The sequence below is a fragment of the Desmodus rotundus genome, chromosome 9 (genome assembly GCF_022682495.2).
Source record: "Desmodus rotundus isolate HL8 chromosome 9, HLdesRot8A.1, whole genome shotgun sequence".
NCBI classification, from domain to species: domain Eukaryota; kingdom Metazoa; phylum Chordata; class Mammalia; order Chiroptera; family Phyllostomidae; genus Desmodus; species Desmodus rotundus.
In genome coordinates this window covers 32,239,865-32,260,252 of record NC_071395.1, presented here as the reverse complement: position 1 = coordinate 32,260,252, position 20,388 = coordinate 32,239,865, and the positions used below count along the sequence as shown (strand labels likewise).

The 20,388-nt window shown below is 38.5% G+C and overlaps 1 pseudogene; it reads left to right on the top strand.

The window, feature by feature from the left end:
• Nucleotides 1-4,770: 4,770 nt before the first annotated feature.
• LOC112312316 (pre-mRNA-splicing factor SPF27 pseudogene) overlaps nucleotides 4,771-20,388 on the top strand; it is a 29,679-nt pseudogene continuing 14,061 nt past the window's right edge.

Below are 20,388 nucleotides of genomic sequence, written 5' to 3'. Positions count from 1 at the left end.
GAGAGAGACGGACAGGAAGACATTGAGACCTCTGGCGTCTCTCCCATAAGGACACATCCTATCAGATCAGGGCCTGCCCCACATAACCTCATTTAAGCTTAATTACATTTTTAAAGGCTCTATTTCTTTGGGGGTTAGCATTACAACATATGAATTGGGGGAACATAGTTCAGTCTATAGCAACACGGAAAAGCAAGAATGTAGATTCTCAGCACTACTGGGAAAGAAATACTTTCTTATTCAAAATTTATTGCAGTAATGCTATCTAACAGAAAGGATTTGGCAAGTTAATTTATTTCTCCTCTTACCTAAGTATTTTTGTCCCGCACTTCCACAGCAGTGTCTGTTTTTGACATTGGCAGCTGTACAATCTACAAACATTCATGTTATTAGGACACGGGAGTCTTTTGTTTTGAGGATACAGGACAAGAAAAGTAAAGAAACATTTCCTTGGAACCAAGCAGTGTTTATAGCATACAGGTCCTCGAAAGGGAGGCCCAGGCCAGAGACCCCTCTGGCCTTACCTAAGGCAACCATTTCTACAAGCACTGTACAGATGAATGGAAAGAGATTAAGCAATTCGTCTGACTTTAAAAAATGCCTGAGTCAAGAGTAGCATTAGGTTATATTTTTTAAAATCATATTGAATGTTCATGGCAAGATCCCAATTTTGTTTATAGATCAATATTAAATACAGTTCGGCAAGGGTGGGGTTTGAATCTCATTGTATGGTAGGAACTTGGGTAGTAGTAACTAGCACATGTGAAGGAATCAATGCATATATATGGAAAGAACTGGTAAATGATTGCTTAGTTATCCTTAAAGCTTATAAAACATTGTAGAGTAGTAACTATTTTATATCTGAATAAACCAATACCAGAAAGGTCAGTTATAGCCCAGAGTAAGACTTCACAGTTATTGACTAAATATATATATCATGTAACTACAACTGTAACATAATGGTCTTCATTATTTGGCATTAGATGTTAAAATTATTAATTCAAGAAATATTAATCTGTTTACCTGAGGGATTGAGACACCTCCTGGGAAAGAGTTCCACCAGTCAGTTTTTCCCAACAGACCTCATAAGAAAAGCCTGGCCTTCACAGGAAAGGAAGAACTCTGGGTAGAGCTCCAGAGTTGCAGAACAAAGCAAATTTTGATCACTGAGAATGCTATGTATCCAGTGGCTCAATAGTGTCCAAGGGTGGCAGCCATAGTGACTTTGAAATGGATTAGTATAGACAGTGGTGGTACCAAAAGAGTTATCTTGAACTGTGAGCACCAGAAGCAGTTTGGGATGCTTATTTTAGCACCTGTATGATTCTTCTATCACTAATAATAAGAAAGTTGATGATGCATCAATCATGACATTGTCCCAAATTTCTAATGATCTTCTCATTTCCTTTTTTTGGAACTAAGTAAAATATAAATTCATTTGAAGCTAAATTCTTCTATTCACCTACCTATAGCCTTCCAAAAAATTAAAAGTAAAGAACAAGTAAGACAACTTCTTTAAAATTTAAATGCCTATAAGGGTAATAGGAAAAAATCATAATAGAAGGGAGGAGTGGTTTGGTGGTACTAGTGTGGACAGCAATGAGGAATTACAGCCCTTTGGGGGCTGGGTCATAAAAAACAAACTCCCAAATCACTAGACACAAATTATTATCATTTTCAAAAGAGAAATAAAGAGAGAATCAAAGATGTTGCCAATATTGAGTTGCCGTGGCTGTTGGTTTCTTCATAAGAGCTTCCACAGACATAGGTAATCACAGCCACTAAAGTGACAAAATGTTTCAAATTGTTATTGAGAGAACTAGGAACTTAATCATATTTTCTATATAATGGTTTGTTCTTTTAGGTTCAGAAAATTTAGGTTAAACTCAAATGGATCCTCTACTTATTATTGATCTCATTGAATTTGTCTTATAAATGAAGGGCCCCGTTTCACGAATTGAAAGAATTTGTTTTGCTATGTCTGCATTGCCATAGAAAACGCATACACACATGCCCACACTGAGACAAGATAGGAAAACCTGTCTGTTGCACTGATTTGATGTTACTAGACTTTTATAACGATAAATTTATCTAGATGGACTTAGCATGTTAATATCATTTTGAGTTCTTTTCCAATGCATTTGAATTTCAAGAGTATAATGTATAGCATTTAGTTTACAGTATACTAGTGAGAAATCTTGAAACAGAATTGTATCCTAAGGAAAGGTTTACTGGAAATATCTACTTTTCAGTTAAAAGCTACACAAAGTGTGAACTTTTAAAGTACTCTCAAAAAAACACTATTGGGAGTAATTTCTCAGTGAGTTTATGAAAACTTTTTGATTTTGGAACCTAAATTTAAATAGACCCTTGCTTTTGCTGCTCAAACTATGCCCAAAAGAAAACCTTAAAGGAAGTCGGTTGCTTTTCTTTCTCATTTTGAGGTTGCAGTGGAGTATAGTACAAACACTCTGACTGGTGTGGGACACCTGTGTTCTAGTTACCATTCTCTCCCTGACTACATATGTTTTTCACACTTTCCCGTTTCAGAAAATTCTGGGTCAGCAAGAACAAAACCCAGAATTGGGATGCTGGTTTCAGTTCTGTTGTAGCCACTGTGGTAGCACCTCACAGAGGAAGAGATGTTCTCACTGCCAGGGACCTGTGCCAGAGTGTGGAAGGAAACACCAGATCATGGGTGGACAACATTTCCCAAACACCGACACCAACGCATTCCGAAGAGTAACAAGATGGCGTTTGCACAAAGCAATGACTGGACCTTCTGTGCAATATGTAGTAAGTAGATATAAATCCCATAACTTAACACTACTTAAGTATACACAACACTGCCATTGCCATACAAGCGTTCACTTGCTCACTCTACTAGTAGATGCTCAGAATTTGGAGAACTCAGCTGGAGATCAATGAAGTCAGAAGACGGAGAGAATTTTTCACAAGAACAATGTGAAATCCCACAGAAGCCAAGGACAGGAAATAGTTGGAAAAGAGACTCAAATCTTTAAGGGCTCACTCTCCCCTCCATTCCCCTAGTCTCCTTCCTCTCTATGTATCTGCTTTACTTCTTTTTCTCTCTACACATCGGCCTCTGTCTTTCTGGGAAACATGGCAGACGACAGCCCTAAGCTTTACATATACTGCAAGAATATAAAAAGATTGAATTCTCTTACTCAGTTCTAGTAACAGAATTTCCAAAAATAGATTCTCTGATATAATAAAGTATGTTTCTGGTCTTTGTCTCTAGCCCTTGCCACAGAGCTTCAAAAGCCAGTGGGACTTTTTGAATGATAAATATTATGCTAATGAATTGACACATGGCCGGTGCCTAGGTAGCTTCAGGATGGAAGCTGGTCACCAGAGAGACCAGACACATGACTAGAGAGATGGAACTTATGCAACCCCAACAAAAACTCTGGACAGCATGTAGTTTTCCGCAGTGGCCGCACCAGACTGAGTTCCCACTGACAGTGCACTAGGGTTCCCTTTTTCTCCACATTCTTGCCAATACTTGTAGTTTGTTGTTTTATGATGGTAGCCATTCTGACAGGTGTGAGGTAATATCTCACTGTGGTTTTAATTTGCATTTCTCTGATAATAATGATGTTGAAAATTTTTTCATGTGGCTGTGGCCATCTGTAGAGCCTTTCCCTTTTGGCCCAAGTAATTCCACTTCTGGGAATATATCCTAAGAATCCCAAAACACCAATACAAAAAATATATATGCACCCCTATGTTCATAGCAATGCTATTTGTAATAGCCAGGGTCTGGAAGCAGCCTAGGTGCCCATCAGTAAATGAGTGGATTAAAAAAGCTGCAGTACGTATATGGAATACTCACAGCAGTAAAAAAGAAAGAACTCTTACCTTTTGCAACAGCATAGATGGACCTGGAGATCATTATGCTAAGTGAAATAATCCAGTGAGAGAGAGACAAATACCACATGATCCCCAATTGTGTCTGGAATCTAATGAACACAATAAACAAACAAAACAGAAACAGAAGATAGAAACATGGAACAAACTGACAACCGATGGGGAGGGCGGAACTGGATGAAAGATGGTGAACGGATTAACCACAGAACACTTATGCATGACCCAGGGACACAGACAACGATTTGGGGACTGACTGAGAGAGGAGAAAGGGTGGCCCTGAGTGGAGGTGGGAAAAGGGAGGAAAAGCAGGAACAACTGTAATAGCATAAAAAAATCAAACAAACAAACTCTGGGCAGCAAGGCTCTTCCTGGTTGGTGAACACACTGACGGGCCGAGAGTGAGGCACCCTGACCCCACGAGGAGAAAGCGTGGGGGCTTTGCATTTGCAACCCTTCCAGTCCTTGCCCTGTGCAACTTTTCATGGGGCTGTTCCTGAGTTGGGTCATTTATAATAAAGCTGCAATTATGAGAATAGTACTTTCTTGAGTTCTATGAGTTCTATCAAATTATGGAAACTGAGGGAGCCACAGAAACCCCCCAACTCATAGTAGGTAAGTCAGAAGTGTGGGTGACCTGGGGACCTCACTTGCGGCTGGTGTCTAAGGTAAGGGCAGTCTTGGAAGACGCAGCCCTTAATCTATGGAGCCTCGTACTAACTCCAGGTAGTTAATGCCAGAGTTGAATCACAGTCTACCCGTTGGGTGTGGAAACAGAATAGATTATGACTAGCCAAGCCTAGCCAATGAAGTCAAATAGTGGGATAATACAGCTTGGATCTTCTTCCCACCCCGAACCAATCGATGATCACACGTATAAACATGGCAACGCCTCAGGCAGCATGTGAATTTAGAAGCGAGGGCCATTTTCTAGAAAAGAGATGCTGGGCGGACAGTATCCTGGCACTCTGGTCTGACTGCTCAGAGTATCCAACACTGACCGAGTATGTCGTGCATGTCATTCTTAAACCTAGTCAGGTCCGCAGATGGCTCTGCCGATGCCGTAAATTCATGTAATCACACACATGGCTGGAAAGTGCATGTAATACTGACCTTCTGAATGTTAAAACATTTCAAAATGACAGAACACTTTTCAGCAGCTAAAACATCTTATATTAAAATTGAGAGTTTATAAATAGTAACCTGATCTTATAAACAACTGGCTGTGGATTACATTTATCTAGAAAATTGTTCAGTGTTTTTCTCATGTATATATTTTCTTTGGTACAATAGACAAGTACCCTCCTAAACACGGCCATGAAAATAAATGTAAGGTCTATCCTGGCATTACGTATGCAAAAGAGAGTAGTTCCCCACGTGGTGTCGTGGTAAGCTGAATGAATACAAAAACGAAAGCCAAGCCTGTAGAGCTAAAAGAATAAAGATGAGCACCGTCTACTTTCACCAGCAAGGCACATACAAGAAAAACTCTCTCATCCTGCTCTGTCACTTTCTGCCTGCAGAAGTCTTCCCTCGCACCTTATGAACGTGTTCTGTATTTCACGGTACCCCAATGCAGTATATGTATTAGCTTTTATTCACATATTAGCTCTTAACCATCTATGTTGTAGTTGCCTATGAATTCATGTTTCCCCCAGAAGGCTACCCCTGAGTTGAAAAGATAGCTGCATCCCACTGTGTTTAGTCCTCTAAACCAGCACAGTTCCTAGAACAGAGCGGGAGTGTGGCAACTATCCATCGTGGTTGCATTGATTGCTGGTCTTTGGCCAGTGACCTAAATTTTCTGAGTGTTGATTTGCCTGTGAATAAAAGGAAGGTAATTACAATCCTTACTTCACTGGATTGTTATGAGGATTAAATCCCCTATAAATGCTACTACTGCTGTTGCTGTTGATAACTGGGGCCCACTCAGCCATCGTTATTCACTGATTAGAAGCCATCAGACCCAAAGTGAGCTATTTATAGTGGAGAAATCAGAAGAGAATATTTCACAAGAGGTGCAAGTCACTGTTCTCAAAATAAACAGCAAATGAAATCTCACTACCCAGACAGCCATCCCCTTTCCTGACATCTCTGGATATTATTAGAGTTATACCCTGGATATTATTAGAGTTATTTGAATACCTGTCAACTCATTTAGGCATTCATATATACTACTTACTATTCGTTTGTAACGAGTGATCAAGTTAATTAGGAGTCAAATAGTGTAATTCTAGTTTCTTTTATGCTACATGTTTAGAGACTTTATCACTTTGTAATGTCGCAATAAAGAAAAATATGGCACCTTTTCTATTTACTTTATTAAACCACTATGATCCAGCGTACTTGTCAGTTGTCATTTATCTTTCTGGTATGCCAGCTCCACTTTCTTACTAATTTATGTTCTCCACCCTGAGATGTTATTCAATAAAGTAAACATATTAGTAGAGAAAATTTGTAACATACAGATTAAATTGTTCATTAAAAAATCATTCTTTTTAAAATACAGTTTTTCATCACTATTTATCTTCCCTATACCCTCTTCCACCTCCACCCACCCCCTGCGTCCGCAATCACCACACTGTTGTTTGTGCCTGTGAGTTCTTTCTCTTTTCTTCCCTTTTTTGCTCCATCCCTCTGCCCACCCACCCCCCAGACTACCCCCCAGAGTGCCAATCTGCTAGGCTCTTTATGGAAATCAAGATCATAACATCCCATGTATAACATAACTTTTTAAGAAATCATTTAAGCTCTAGCTTGAAACATACACTTTGGAAAGAGCAAGTATGCATAAAGATTCAGCAAGCAAATACAATCTCTTTTTAACCAAAAAAAAAAAAATCTTCACAATGAGCCCCTGAGGTGCGAGCAGAATTCTGAAAAGGAATGCTACTAAGTCTATAGTTGGGATGAGCTGGGAATTGGAGCTGCAGTTAGATACAATACCCAAGCAGCTCCTAAAGAAAGGACATGCTTATTTTTAAAGTCACACTCATCAAGGATACACTATGTAATTAGTAAAGGCTATGCCATTCTTTTGAACTTTTTTGGTGGGGAAGGAGAATAAAGCTCATCAGCTAGAATTTAAACGTATTGCATTGAATAAAGGCATTCAACACTTGCCAACCACCAAATTAATTTGACATAAAAATCGTAGTTATTTGAACTATTCATTGCATAAGTAGAAGTTATATTGGTTTGAACTCATTTTAGAAGTTTATTAATTCAAGGAGATTTTTTTTAAACCTTCAATCAAAAATACTATTCCAAAATGCCCGGTGTGTATCGATGTTGGGTCACTCCTCTGCTGTCAGGGAGACACTGAGGCAGTTTTGCTGGAAACATGTTGATAACGGCTCCACCCTTGCAAACATACATAGGTGAGTCTGCGACCTAATCTCACGTGCCATACTTAATTGAGATTTATAATCCGAAATCTTTGCTCCAAACAAGCTCTTAGGAAACTACAAACCGGGGTCTACTTAATTTGACACAAAGTAGAATGTCACAATTAACTGGCAGTGATCACAACTTCAGCATCTCACCAGGGGCATGTTAAGCATGTCGCTTCTTGAATTATTGCCAGCTAACATTTACTTCATGATATATGAATATCGCCAGGGAAATTCAGAACCCTTCAGCCACTTAGGTCTCATGTTAATACTCCCAAGTGGCTTTATTCAAGGCGCCACATTGCACCCCATTAGGAGTTGTCATGCAATGTTTTATTTTGATATTTTACTTCACTGATTTTCATCATAGTTTCCTACCTAGATTCCAGACACTATGACTGCATTCATAAACTTGCATATAATACGCATGTGAAATCATATTTCCTTCTTGGACGTGTTAGCAAAATTCCATCTGTCTGTTCCTTTTTAAACTGCTCAGTTTTCCACATTGAAGAGAGAATTGGGTTACAATTACCTACTGTAACTTTTCATCAAAATAATATTTTAGGTTGTGTATAATATTGTTCCATATTATCCCTTGCCTGAGGAGTTTAAAATATTTTACACACCCAGATATTTCTACAATAAACCTCAAGGCAAATTAAAGCATTTTGAAGTTGAAAGAAAATTTTAGAGATTTTTCTAGTGTAACCCCTTTATTGCACGGATAAGAAAGTCCACTCAAAAAGATCAGAGAAGCTGAGGGCGTGGGGGCTGAGAATGTGAACTCTAGTGCCAGCCTGCCTGGGTTCAGGACGGCTTCCACCACAGCCTCACTGTGGGACCTCAGCAACTTATTTCACTCTCCGTGCCTTTGTTTCTGTGTCTGTAAAATTGTCATAATAATACCTACTGGAGGGTTCCTGTGAGGATGAGCTAACACGTACTTCACTATGAAGAACGGTTCTTTCCCGATTGCAGTTTCAGGGAAGAGGGAATTTCCTTAAATACCCTTGATGGCGACTTTGGAAGAGGAGGTAGCGTTGTGCCATCCAGATCCTTTCTTTCCCTTTGTCCCTGGAGCAGCTGCCCACGGACACTCAACTTCTGTTCTGCTCTGCTCTGCTCATCTTAGATTGACCTTCATTTGGAACATCCTACAGCCACCCTGCACGGCCAAAGGCTGGATGCGAAAATATGTTTCCAGGAAGGCTGTTGTTGCCCCATTGTCTGATACTGGCTTTATTAGTTGTGAAGGTGATACTTGGTTTTCTGTTTGACCTGTTTTGTTTTCTCTCTCCTTTGGGTCAGAACTCTGACAAGAAAACACCAACAGAAAGCTCACAGAGGGCCTGACACAGTGTGAGCGCGCAATTCACAGTGGCTGTTACCATCGTTATTTTGTCTTGCTCAAGAGTGCCGATCACACTAGCATCAGAATTCATATCACAACCCAGTTGCCTTGATTACAGCACTAAGATCTCATCTACAATAGGGAAAAAAAGGGAGCTTTGATTATTGGACACCTAAGATCATATAATTATGTTCCTATCTCACAGTGCTTCCGATCCACTTAACCAACCAATCACTATGCCCTTATGTGAGGTAAACTTGTGATGCAAATATTTTTAAAATATTCTTTGGGACCTACAATTCAAATAATAGTAATTTATCTTCTTACATGAAACATTTAAATATCTTAATATTTTGAGATGTAAATATATGTAAGTAAAAATAATGGTTGAGCTTTTGCTTCTCAGATAAATAGACTGCATTTCTTGGATTTGAGTTATCAGTGTATAAATTCTACATTCCTCATCTTTGTAACTTTTGAGTCTATAATTTTCCATTTAAATTTGCTATTTGCCACTTCCCACAGTTACACTCATTTATATGCACCTTATATAGAACATACACATTGCTGAAATTTTCTAAATTTTAGTCAATTTTTTAATTTTTGTTTTTACACTTATTAAATTTAATATACCAAATGTATACTTGCTTTAACTTTTTTTTATTGTTGTTCATGTACAGTTGTCTCCATTTTCCTGCCACCAGTTTCCCCTCACTTCCACTCCCACCTCCCACCCTCAATCCTTCCCCACTTTGGCTTTGTCCATGAGTCCTTTATACATGTTCCTTGATGGCCTTTTCCCTTCTTTCCCCCATTATCCTCCTCCTCCCTCCCCTCAATGATTTTTAAAATTTTATAGTTTAATAAAAACATCTAGTTTTGCCTGGGTTGCTGAGTTAGTTAGAGCATTGTCCCAATACACCAAGGTTGTGGGTTCGTTCCCTGGTCAGGGCACATACAAGAATCAACCAGTGAATGCATAAATAAGTGGAATAACAAATCGATGTCTCTCTCTCTCTTTCTCTCTCTCTCTCAATTCAATTTTTAGAAATCTATTAATGTTTGTATAGTAAAATGTTGAGTAATAGATTTTAAGTTTCTTTAGTGAAGTTCCAGGGTCTTTTTTATTGTCTTGTTCCTCATAAATCAGACCATATCAGTCCCCTACTCAAAACCTCCCAGTGCCTTCCCATCATGTATGGAATTCAATCCTTTAAAGCCCACCATGAGCTGGCCTTGCCTCCTCTCTGACCCTACCTCCAATGAGCCCTCCCTGTCACTCAGGGCCTTCTTACCACAATTTACCTTCTTGCTGTGCCAGGTCATGCCAAGGGCACCCCCGTCTCAGGCACTTGGACCTTTTCTTCCCTCTGCCAAGAACTCTCATCTCTCAGATACTGGTTCATCCCTTCACTTCACACAAGTCGCTATTCAAATGCCATCCCCTCGAAGTGATCTCATCACCTTCTCTCAGATCTTCCCACACTCACACTCTATCACTCCCTATAACTGTGCCTTGATTTATTTTCTTCATAGCCCTTATGACTACTTGATAATATATACATATTGGTTATTTATGTAAGGTCCATGAATCTAGAAATTTAATTTATTTTATACCTGTCTCCCATGTTCCTGGCAAATGGTGGACACTTAAATGTGTATTGAATTAATAAATTACACATGAATTCCCATACGTCAGTATTTAGCACAGTCCCTGGCTTATAGTGAGAGCTGATTAAGTGATAGTTGAACAAATGAATAAAATATTTTGTTCAACAAAAAATATTGCTCTTATAACAAAAAGCATGACTGCCTGTCTGCAGTCAGCTTAGAAACTGAGTGGAGAGAGAATAATCACTTGCACTAAAAATTTTAAATGATATGTAAAACCGTGTTAAGCTGAATATAATCAGTTCTATAAAAAGTGTGTCTAAATCAACTATACAGCTAATAAGTGCATAACTACTCAGGAAGCAGAGTCTGACAAAGGCCTGAGTTCTCAGGCAGGGCAGGCTTCGTTGAATAGCAATTTGAGAAGGATATTAAAGGACTTAAGAGTTTGAATAAGTAAAGAGGATACATGAGGGAGAATATCACAAATGGAAGAAAAAGCCAGCCCATGATGGAATTATATCTATCTATATATACACTTATATATAGCATAGTATAGTGTGTGTATATAATATATATTATAATATTTTATAATGTGTATATATAATATATACTATAATATATTATATGACATTTATATATATAATTATAATATTATATTATATAAAATTACATATAGTATAGTGTGTATATATAATATATAATATAATACAATATAATATATATTATACTATTTATTGTATAGTATATATAGTATACCATATACTATATAGTATGGTATAGTATAATGTATAGTATACTGTATAGTATACTGTATAATATAGTATATATACACTATTATACATTATACTATACTATACTATACTATATATACAATATTATATAGTGTATGTATTTACATTTTAATTAAATTAAAATTATTGAGGTGACATTGGTTAATTAAATTATATAGATTTTAAGTGTACAGTTCTATAAAGCATTATCCATATATTGCATTTCATATATTTTTTGCATTGTACATTCTTAACAATGAATGTTTCAATTAAAAGTTCTCCAATTTAAATATATAGAAAAGATTAAATTGTATATCCCTGGAAATGTTGAGATTCTCATGATTTGAAGCTTAGAATAAATTGTGAAATAAAAATCAGTAGAACTTAATTATAGTAAGTCATTTCTTCATGTGCTAATATGCACAATAAATTCTGCTTAAAGATAATTTAATCAAAAGTTAGTACCAGTGTTAGAAAATTATACCCATTTTTTGAGAAAACTGAAATGCCTTTAGAAGAAAGGTTTTTAATTTATTGAAGCTACAGGAAAAGTGCTGGAATGTTTTAACATGACCATATCCATAAAACACATGCTTTTTCTACAAATATGAGATAAGTTACTGAAGATATTTTCAGAAACAGTCATTGTCTTAGCCGTGCTCATTGGCTTATCCTTCACTTGCCTACTGAGTAGCTTGAAGGGAACTCTCACTTGCTTGTAAATCAATGCAGTGAAGCTGTTTATTGCAGAATGGTAACCTAACATTATAACAGAATTGGTGTGGGGCCCTAAATTTTAGCAGTCTGTACTTCAGTGAAAGGGGTCAGGACAGTGCACAGTTTGTGAGCATTCATACCCCATGTGCTGTGTCCTCGTGTTGAACACCTGGTGCTGTGTGACATGATTTAGCAAGTCAGGACCAACAGCACACTCACCGAACACGGTGCTGCCTTCCATGGGGGCTGGCCACACCCTCAGCAGGGACGCTGCTGCAGCAGGAACACACAGGCGTGCCTCCCCATAGGTTTCAAACAAAATCAGTCATAGACGGAATGGGTCTGAAGTGCACAATATTTCTTGTAAAACTCAAAAATAAAATCAATTGAGAAAGTATCTCTTACTGAACTTTGAAAGTAAGTTAGTAGAATAATGCCCCCAGTCAAACAATAGTAAAAAGTACCTGTTTCTAATTCCTCTTGCAGGTGAATGTTTTGAAGTTAGGAAAATGAAATGAACTATATTAAATAGAACTTTGATGTGTCTGCCCTAAATTGACTTTGTAAAAGAACAAACGAAGCAAATGAAACGCATTTGTGAGAAGACCCCTCCTAATAAAATAGTCATTTTAGGGTCCCTCTCCCCTCCACTTCTGGGAGAGAAGCTTGGAGTCTCATTTACATTGCCATGCCTGTTAATTAGCTTCCAATCAGTCTGTCATCAGTTGTGTGGAGTGGGCAGGAATGTCTGCCTTTTTGAGGCTTCTGAGTTCTTTGATTTTAGTGGGTGTTCAGACAGTGGGAATAGTAATGGTCAAGTATTGAATTAGAGCTGAAAACCATGTACTTTCACTGTATGAACAGCTAAGCCTCAGTGACATCAGTCTGTTTATCATAATTTTCACTTACTGACTGTTATCATATAGGTGAATATTAAAAGGATGCACTGAATTTGTTCAAAAGATAAAAGCAATTAATAAAATGATATCAAGACAAATCAAAAAACATCCAAATACAATTAATGATTTTAGACTTGATATTCAACTCAACAATTTGGAAAACATTCTTATACATAATATTTGGCATGAAGTTTAGGATAAAACCTCAATTCAAGTTCAAATAATACCACCCATGAGCAATGTAGCAGTTATTTAATATTCCTAGTGCTCTGTCTTTACTGGAACATGAGGATAAAGGTCTATCTCATGGAATAAGTATGAGAATCAAATGAAATATGTCAATTGTTTGTTGAGATTAGGTATAGGTGTGAAAGCATTTCATATATTGTAAAGTAATAAACACATAATAATTATAAATATATTTTATTTATTATTTTTTATTTGTGCTTAACATTCACAGAATTAGAGTACTCATAATTCTTAATTCATAACACACATTCACTATTAGTCCAGGCTTATGTCATCTTTATTTAGATTAATTAGTTAGTATGTTTATTTTTATATATCTTTTAAATTTTTTATCATCATTCAATTATCCCCACTTTTCTCCCATTACAGTTGTCCTCACTTTTCTCCCATTAATCTCCCCTGCCCTACCCACCCCCACCCCCCACATTCAATCCTCCCTCCCATTGTCTTTGTCCATGGGTCCTTCATCCATATTCCTTGACTTGACCCTTCCTCCTCTGTCCCCCATTCCCCCTCCCCTCTGGTCACTGTCAGTTTGTTCTTTATTTTCATGTCTCTGGTTCTATTTTGTTCATTGTTTGTATTGTTGATTAGGTTCCACTTATAGGTAAGGTCATATGGTATTTTTCTTTCACCGCCTGGCTTATTTCACTTAGCAAAATACTGTGTTTAGTTAGCATGTTTAATAATGTGATAAGCATTTGTGAAGTCATCATTCCAAACATAAGCTGGCACCCTGATAACAATTCACATCTAGTCATAAAGTCCCCTCTCTCACCTCCTGCCTCCCCACTGAAGCCCATGTTCATCATTCCCTTTTTTATTTTTACACAATCTGATTGAATCGGTGTATACCTTTTTATCTTTAATAATAATTTACTTAAATGTTCTTATGGTTTTTATATAAATAGTTATCTACAAATAATGACAATTTTATTTCTTCTTATGCCTCTATTTTTTTTTTCTTGTCTTATTGCACTAACAGCTAGAGAAAAATGTTGAAAGCCTAAAAATTGACTAAGTAACTATGGTAAGAGACTAGCAAGTAAAAAACAAAACAAACCCGTGATAAGAAGACAATTAAAATATATTCATGATTACATTTTAAAGATTACATCTGACAGAAAATTTAAGCCATCCAGAAAGAACTTACACAGACTCCCACTACCATGTCTACCCTCCTGAATTAGCCTGCTGGTGCTGCCATAACACAGCACCACAGGCTGGGTGGCTTAAACAACAGAAAGTTATTTTTTCTCAGTTCTTTAGGCTAGAAATCCATCATGTCTTGGCCAGTCGGCCAAGATCAAGTATAGGCTGGGCATCCAAGATCAAGGTTTCTTGTGAGGCCTCCCTCCTTGGCTTATAGATGGCTACGTTGTCAGTGTGTCTTCCCATGGTTTTTTCTCTGTGCATATGCATCCCTTGTATTTCTTTTCTCCTCTTCTCATAAGGATACAGCAGTCATATATTATTAAGGCCCTAGCCTTACAACCTCATTTTAGTTTAATCACCTGCTTCCCACCAGTTACCATAGATGGATAATTCATACTCCTGTGTAAAGCTGATTCATCTCCTTATGCACTTGATTCTTACTCTTTGTCTCTTCAAAGCCACGCTAGCAATGCTCCCCTCTCTATGCTACATCATCAATTTTTTTTTCTCTTTAGCTCATTATTCCCTTTAATATACAACCATGTTATCTGACCCATCCTTGACTCCACTTTTAATCCCCTTTTTGACTCCAGTTCCCCTTCCACTATTACTGTCATTTCTCCTTGCATTCTTTTATTCCACCTCTAACAGACTTCCTCTCTCTTCTATGAAAAACCTTTCTCATCAAACTCACCAAAGACCCCTATGTTGCCAAATCTATAGATCAATTCTTCATCTTCATGTTACTTGACCCACCAGCGACATTTGACATGATTGATCAAATTGATACTGATATATCTTTTTTTTTTTTTTAACTCAGCTTCCAGAACAGCACATTCTTGGCTTTCCTTCCACCTCACTGGCTCATTTCAGGCTCTTTTTCTAGTTCTTCCTCTTCTCCCTGACCTCTTGTCACTGACATCATCTGAGTTGAGTCCTTGAACCTTTTCTCTTTTCTGTCTAGATACACTCTTAGTGAGCTGAGCCATGCAGCTTCAAATACTATCTACACCACCATGAATGACAATGTTTTTTTCTCTCTCCTGAACTCTAATGTGAATGTCCAAACTCTGTTCAGCCTTTTCTCATGGATGTTGTGGTGGGCAGAATTTTAAAATGGCCGCACACGATTCCTGGCCCCTAGTGTGTATGCCCTGTGAAATACCTGGGGCTGAACATGACAGATCTCCCTCCTGTGGTTATGTTATGTTATATGGTGCAGTTAACTTCTATAAGGGAGACATCCAGGTGGGCCTGACCTAATTGCACGAGCCCTTTAAAAGCTGGATGTTTTCTCCATTTCCCCTCAGGGAAAAAAAAAAAAAGTCAGAGAGTAGAAGCAGGAGACAAATTCAACACAAAGGAAATTTTTGCATTGCTGAAAATGGAAAAAACCATGGGGCAAACACCTCCTAGTGGCTTCTAGTTGTTGAGAATGGCCCCCACCTGACAGCCACCAAAGAAACAGGGATCTCAGTCCTACAACCACAAGAATCTGAATTCTGCTAACAACTTAAATAAGCCTAGAAGTGTACTGTTCCCCACAGCCTGCAGGCAAGAACTCCTCCTGAGCAACACCTTGATTTCAGCCTTGTGAAACTCCAAACAGAGAATCCAGTCACTCACAGCCTGACTTCTGACCTACAGAACTGTGAACTAAATAAATGGGTGTTATTTTAAGCCACTACACTTCTGGTAATTTGTTACACAAGGGAAAAAAAAACCAACTAATACAGACATGTATTAGACACCTCAAGCTCAACATTTCCGAAACTGAACTCTTGATCTTCTCTCCACATGGATTCACCTCATTCTTCCCCATTTCCATTGTCAGCACCTCCTTCTTTCTGGTTGTATTAATCCTTTCTTCTCTCTCACAACCCACAGCTCAAGTGCCAGAAAATCCTGCTGGCTCAGCTTTCAAAATGTATCCAAGTCTTAATATTCGTTACCACCTCCTGTGCTCCACTTTTGCCCAAAACACCATCATCATCTCTCACTTTGATGACTGCAGTCGGTTTATTATTGGACTTCCCTGCTGTTTACCTTACTCCTATGTCTGTTCTCAACACAGTGGCCGAAGGAGGCTTTGTAAAACTACGTCAGCTCATGCAACCTCTTTTATTCAAAACACTGCAACGAGTCCTCATTTTACCAAGAGTGAGTACTTGCGACATGGAAGAAAGAAACAGGCCTGATACTGTCCTCAAATAGCTTCCAGCCCTGTTACTAGTATTCCGAGGAGGGAAGAAACAAGGAAAGAGGTATTTGAACAGTGATTCAGAGTATAACTTTACTTCCAACCACAGTTGTTTTTTTCTCAAACAAATTTACAAACAAAACTCATTGACAGAAAAGCTTCTGGTTATCTCAACCCTCTCAGATTTTCTGAGAACAGTAAGAGGCTTAGGTATTCTCCGCTTTGAAATCTTCCTTTGGAAACTATCGTGATTTTTTTTTTAATTGGAATTAGTTTTCAAAACCTCTGCTACCTCTCAGCCCCAGGGACGCTGGCAGGTCAGTTGGCTGCTGAGACTCTATTTCTCATCTGAATTGGGAGTCAGTGAGGCCAGCCCGACCCAGCCCATGGGGCCACTGGAAGAATTAACTTAGATTCTTGCATTGGGGGAAAATTTTGTAACTAAAGACCTTTGTACACAAGTGTATCCTTATTATTAACCAAACTATTTAGCAGCCTCCCTGGTGACGGAGTGGCCTCTCAGCACCTCATCACTCCTCCCGCAGCCAGTGAACTTCCCTATAAAATTACAAAGATTTCCAGACCTGCAGGTGACCCTTAGGCGTGGGTGCTCATTGCTTACCCTGTGACCAAGTAATGAAGAGCAAGTTATGGCTCATAAATTTTCAGAGCTGTCTTAGTCCTGCAAAATTTGAAACTAAGGCAGAAAGGGGAATTGGGGTTATTTGGTAAATACAGCCATTCCTTCCTCTTACACAGGAATCCCAGCATTCAAATGTCAGCTATTATTACCACATACTTCAGTTTCTGCTTCCCCTCATTTCTATATCCCCAGCCTTGCTTAGAAAAAAGAAAATTGCAAAGCCACCCTAAGAAAGAGCGGAACAATCATTACAAGAATACATGGCATTGTAAGAATGTGTTGTCCATACCTGCGTAACTCTGGTATGCAGAGCTCAGTTGTGAGATTATTTCTGGCCTATGGCACTCGCCCATGACACTGCTGCCACATGCAGTGTGGAGAAAACATAGTCATCAGGAGGGAAGGCACCTACTGAGTTACCAAGAAGGAGGAATCTTAGAAGGCAGGGCTACTATAAGTTTCTCGGCAGCTGCACGTTTCCTTCTGACAGGTCACACCACTCCCCACCATACATGAATTCAGAACAGAGCAAATCTTTATACGTCTTTTCGCAGGCTTATATTTCTTTTGCCTCCCACACTTCTAAGCTTTGCCCACAATAGATGCTTTGTATAGATTTGCTATGTGGGATATCTTCTGTTTCCCCCAAGATCTATGCTCTACATTCTAAACATCGATCTGCACTGGGAGGCCCGCCCGTGTGGAACTCATCACGCTCCGACTTCCAACTGGGTGCAGCCCAAGGGAGATCCACCAGGAGACAAGCAACAGGAGAGTGAGACCTGCAAATGTATGCCCCTGACTCTGGAATTTAAGGCTACCTCGGGCTCCTGTGTCCCTCAGCCAAGGTCACTTCTCTTCCCAAGGCAGCACTGAATCCCTCTCTCCTACTTCCTCTTGGCAGTTTTTGGCAGCCATACTTCCCACCTTGTCCCTTTGGGTCTAGAGATTGTGACAGCCCAAGGAGTACTTCTCTATCTTTTGTCATTTCCCTACTTCATCACTGCAGCTTTATAAAACTCATTTAACCCAGGTTCTTTATTTTGCAGGTGGCATCTGATTCTTGCAGGGCTCCTGACTTGCTGAATTAAATGAGCATTACCTACAATATTTCTTTACTTTACTGAACAGACACATACTACAAAAGAGCAATTTGGTAGAGAATTCCATGTGATTTTACCATTTCTTATGTGTGGCTTTATATTTTAATAAGCATGTCCTTCAAATCTCAGCTTTAACATTCGTTCTTCAGACCTGCATTCTCCGACCCATAATCTTTCTCACAGCACCTCACTTTTCTTTACTATAGCTTACCACAGTTTGTTCTCACACACATTTTTCTGTTTCCATGTTTAATACCTGCTGTCACTAGACCTTAAACTTCACAAGGGCAATAACTATGTCCTTTGTCTTCAGCAGTGCGTTTCTTAGCAAGCCAGCTAGCCCACGGTGGATGCCCAATAAACATGTGTTGAGTGAGTGACTGAGTTAAACAAATAAATAAGAGGAAGAAGGGCATCTGACTCCTCATGCTGGATGTATCTCAATCTGCACACGTAGCCAGCTCCCAACATAAGCCTGGGTTATCGTCCTCCCTGTTCATTGCCCTTTCAAGGGAAGTCATTCCATAGCACCTCAGGACCACTTGGTCCTCTCCCTCCTTCTACTCCTATACGTGAGTGCTGCTCTCCCAAAATAGACTATGAGTTTTTAGAACATTGAGACTATGGCTTAGATTTCTTCTGTATGCCCCATAATGCACTTTATATTAGAACATCTAGAACTGAGTCTGCTCTAAGTCAAGGGCTCTCTAAAAAGGCTTGGGGCATTTAGAGCTGACAGAGGGGCTCACAGCAACTTATCAGGAACAATTTACACAACTGCTGGGTGGATATATAGTGTCAGTGACTCACACCCTATTTCAATTATGAGCACTTTAGAGGGTATAATCAAACTTTTTTCAGGATCTGAATCTCATCCCAGATAATTCAGCCACAAAATTCTTTGATGAGACAGAAATGTCCTTCACCCCAAAAATGTTTTCATCCAATCACAGCAAAAGTATGAAACTCTTTAGTAATATTTTAAATCCACCCCATTTTCTAGAATGTTTGGTGTATATGCAACTGTCACTTGGGAGCTCTGTCGCCAAGGTGACCATTTTTCCATCTTTAAGCTTTTGGTCATTTCTTGTTTTATATTCTCCAGTTAGGAAATTATAAACCTAATCACAAGAAAACAGTACACAGGTCTCCAAACGTTGTAGTCCTAACAAAAACTTTAAGTTCAGCACAATTTAAATCATGTGTTTAATTATCTGACTCTTATGTATGTGTTTAATAATTAAATCAGATATTTAATTATCTAATTATTTCAATGCAACTATATTTTGTATTGACTATTTGGAAAACTTTCCTTATTTGCATATCCTCCCACTCTCACTGATAAACAATATAAATAATTAATAATATTTTAATAAGCAAGTTAATTTTGGAGTTGATGACAACACGTGGACCAAAGTACCTATTTTAATATGAAGTTTCCATACTGTAATAGAAACTTGAAACTTTGAGAAGAATTTATTGAGAAGTTTATTACATTATTTTGTGTTTTATCAACTGTCTCCACAAACGTGTGTCTTTGGAAGAGAAACTGACTCTGCTTAATCTGCCATAGATATGATCTGGCTTCTTTGAGAAGCTTCTAGATAGGAATGACTAGGATTAGGCACGTTTTGGGTTCATTTGGTCTGATGTGCAACACCCACAGAAAGCATTGCAGTTCTTGGAGCCCTATCAAAGTTTGATGCTATTTAAATATTCCTGGGAATGAATTATTTCTGCCCCAGAATCACCGAGTACTAGGCAAATACTCAAAAACCAAAGAATAAAATTGCTCCACCTAAGAAAAAATAAACTCTAAAAGGTTTTTATTTTCCCAAAAGGTTAAACACCCAAGTTTAACACGCAGTGTTACATAGAGGAACGGCACACACTGTGTGTAAACACGGTGACAAAGATTACAGAGGGCTGTCCCATCGTGAGACCGTTTAAAATTTGGCAGTTTGAACTCTCAGCACACTTGGTGAACTTCCGGAAAGCTCTACCAGCCATAATTAACCACTAATGAAATTTTACTGGGAAAAAAATTACAAGCTATATTCAAAATCTCTTTAAGTCTGAGGGAGCAATTCCAGGAGAACGATTGCCTTCCTATACAAGAGACTGCCACAGAAAGGCTCAGAAACAAATCTGTCCCCAACAGCTAATAACTCACCTATTATCAAACCCTCTAGAATCATAATACCTCAGTCCCCACTGTGAGCCTGCAAATATGTGACAAAACAATTGATGAATTGCAGTGACCAGCCGAATTGGTAATGTGCCTTGGGATTTGGGGACTCCACCCACCGTACGTGTGAGAAGAATTTATGAAGATAACATGACATGCTAATATATTTTTACAGCTTGAACAAGATATTCCATGCCATTTCGGAGCACCACACGT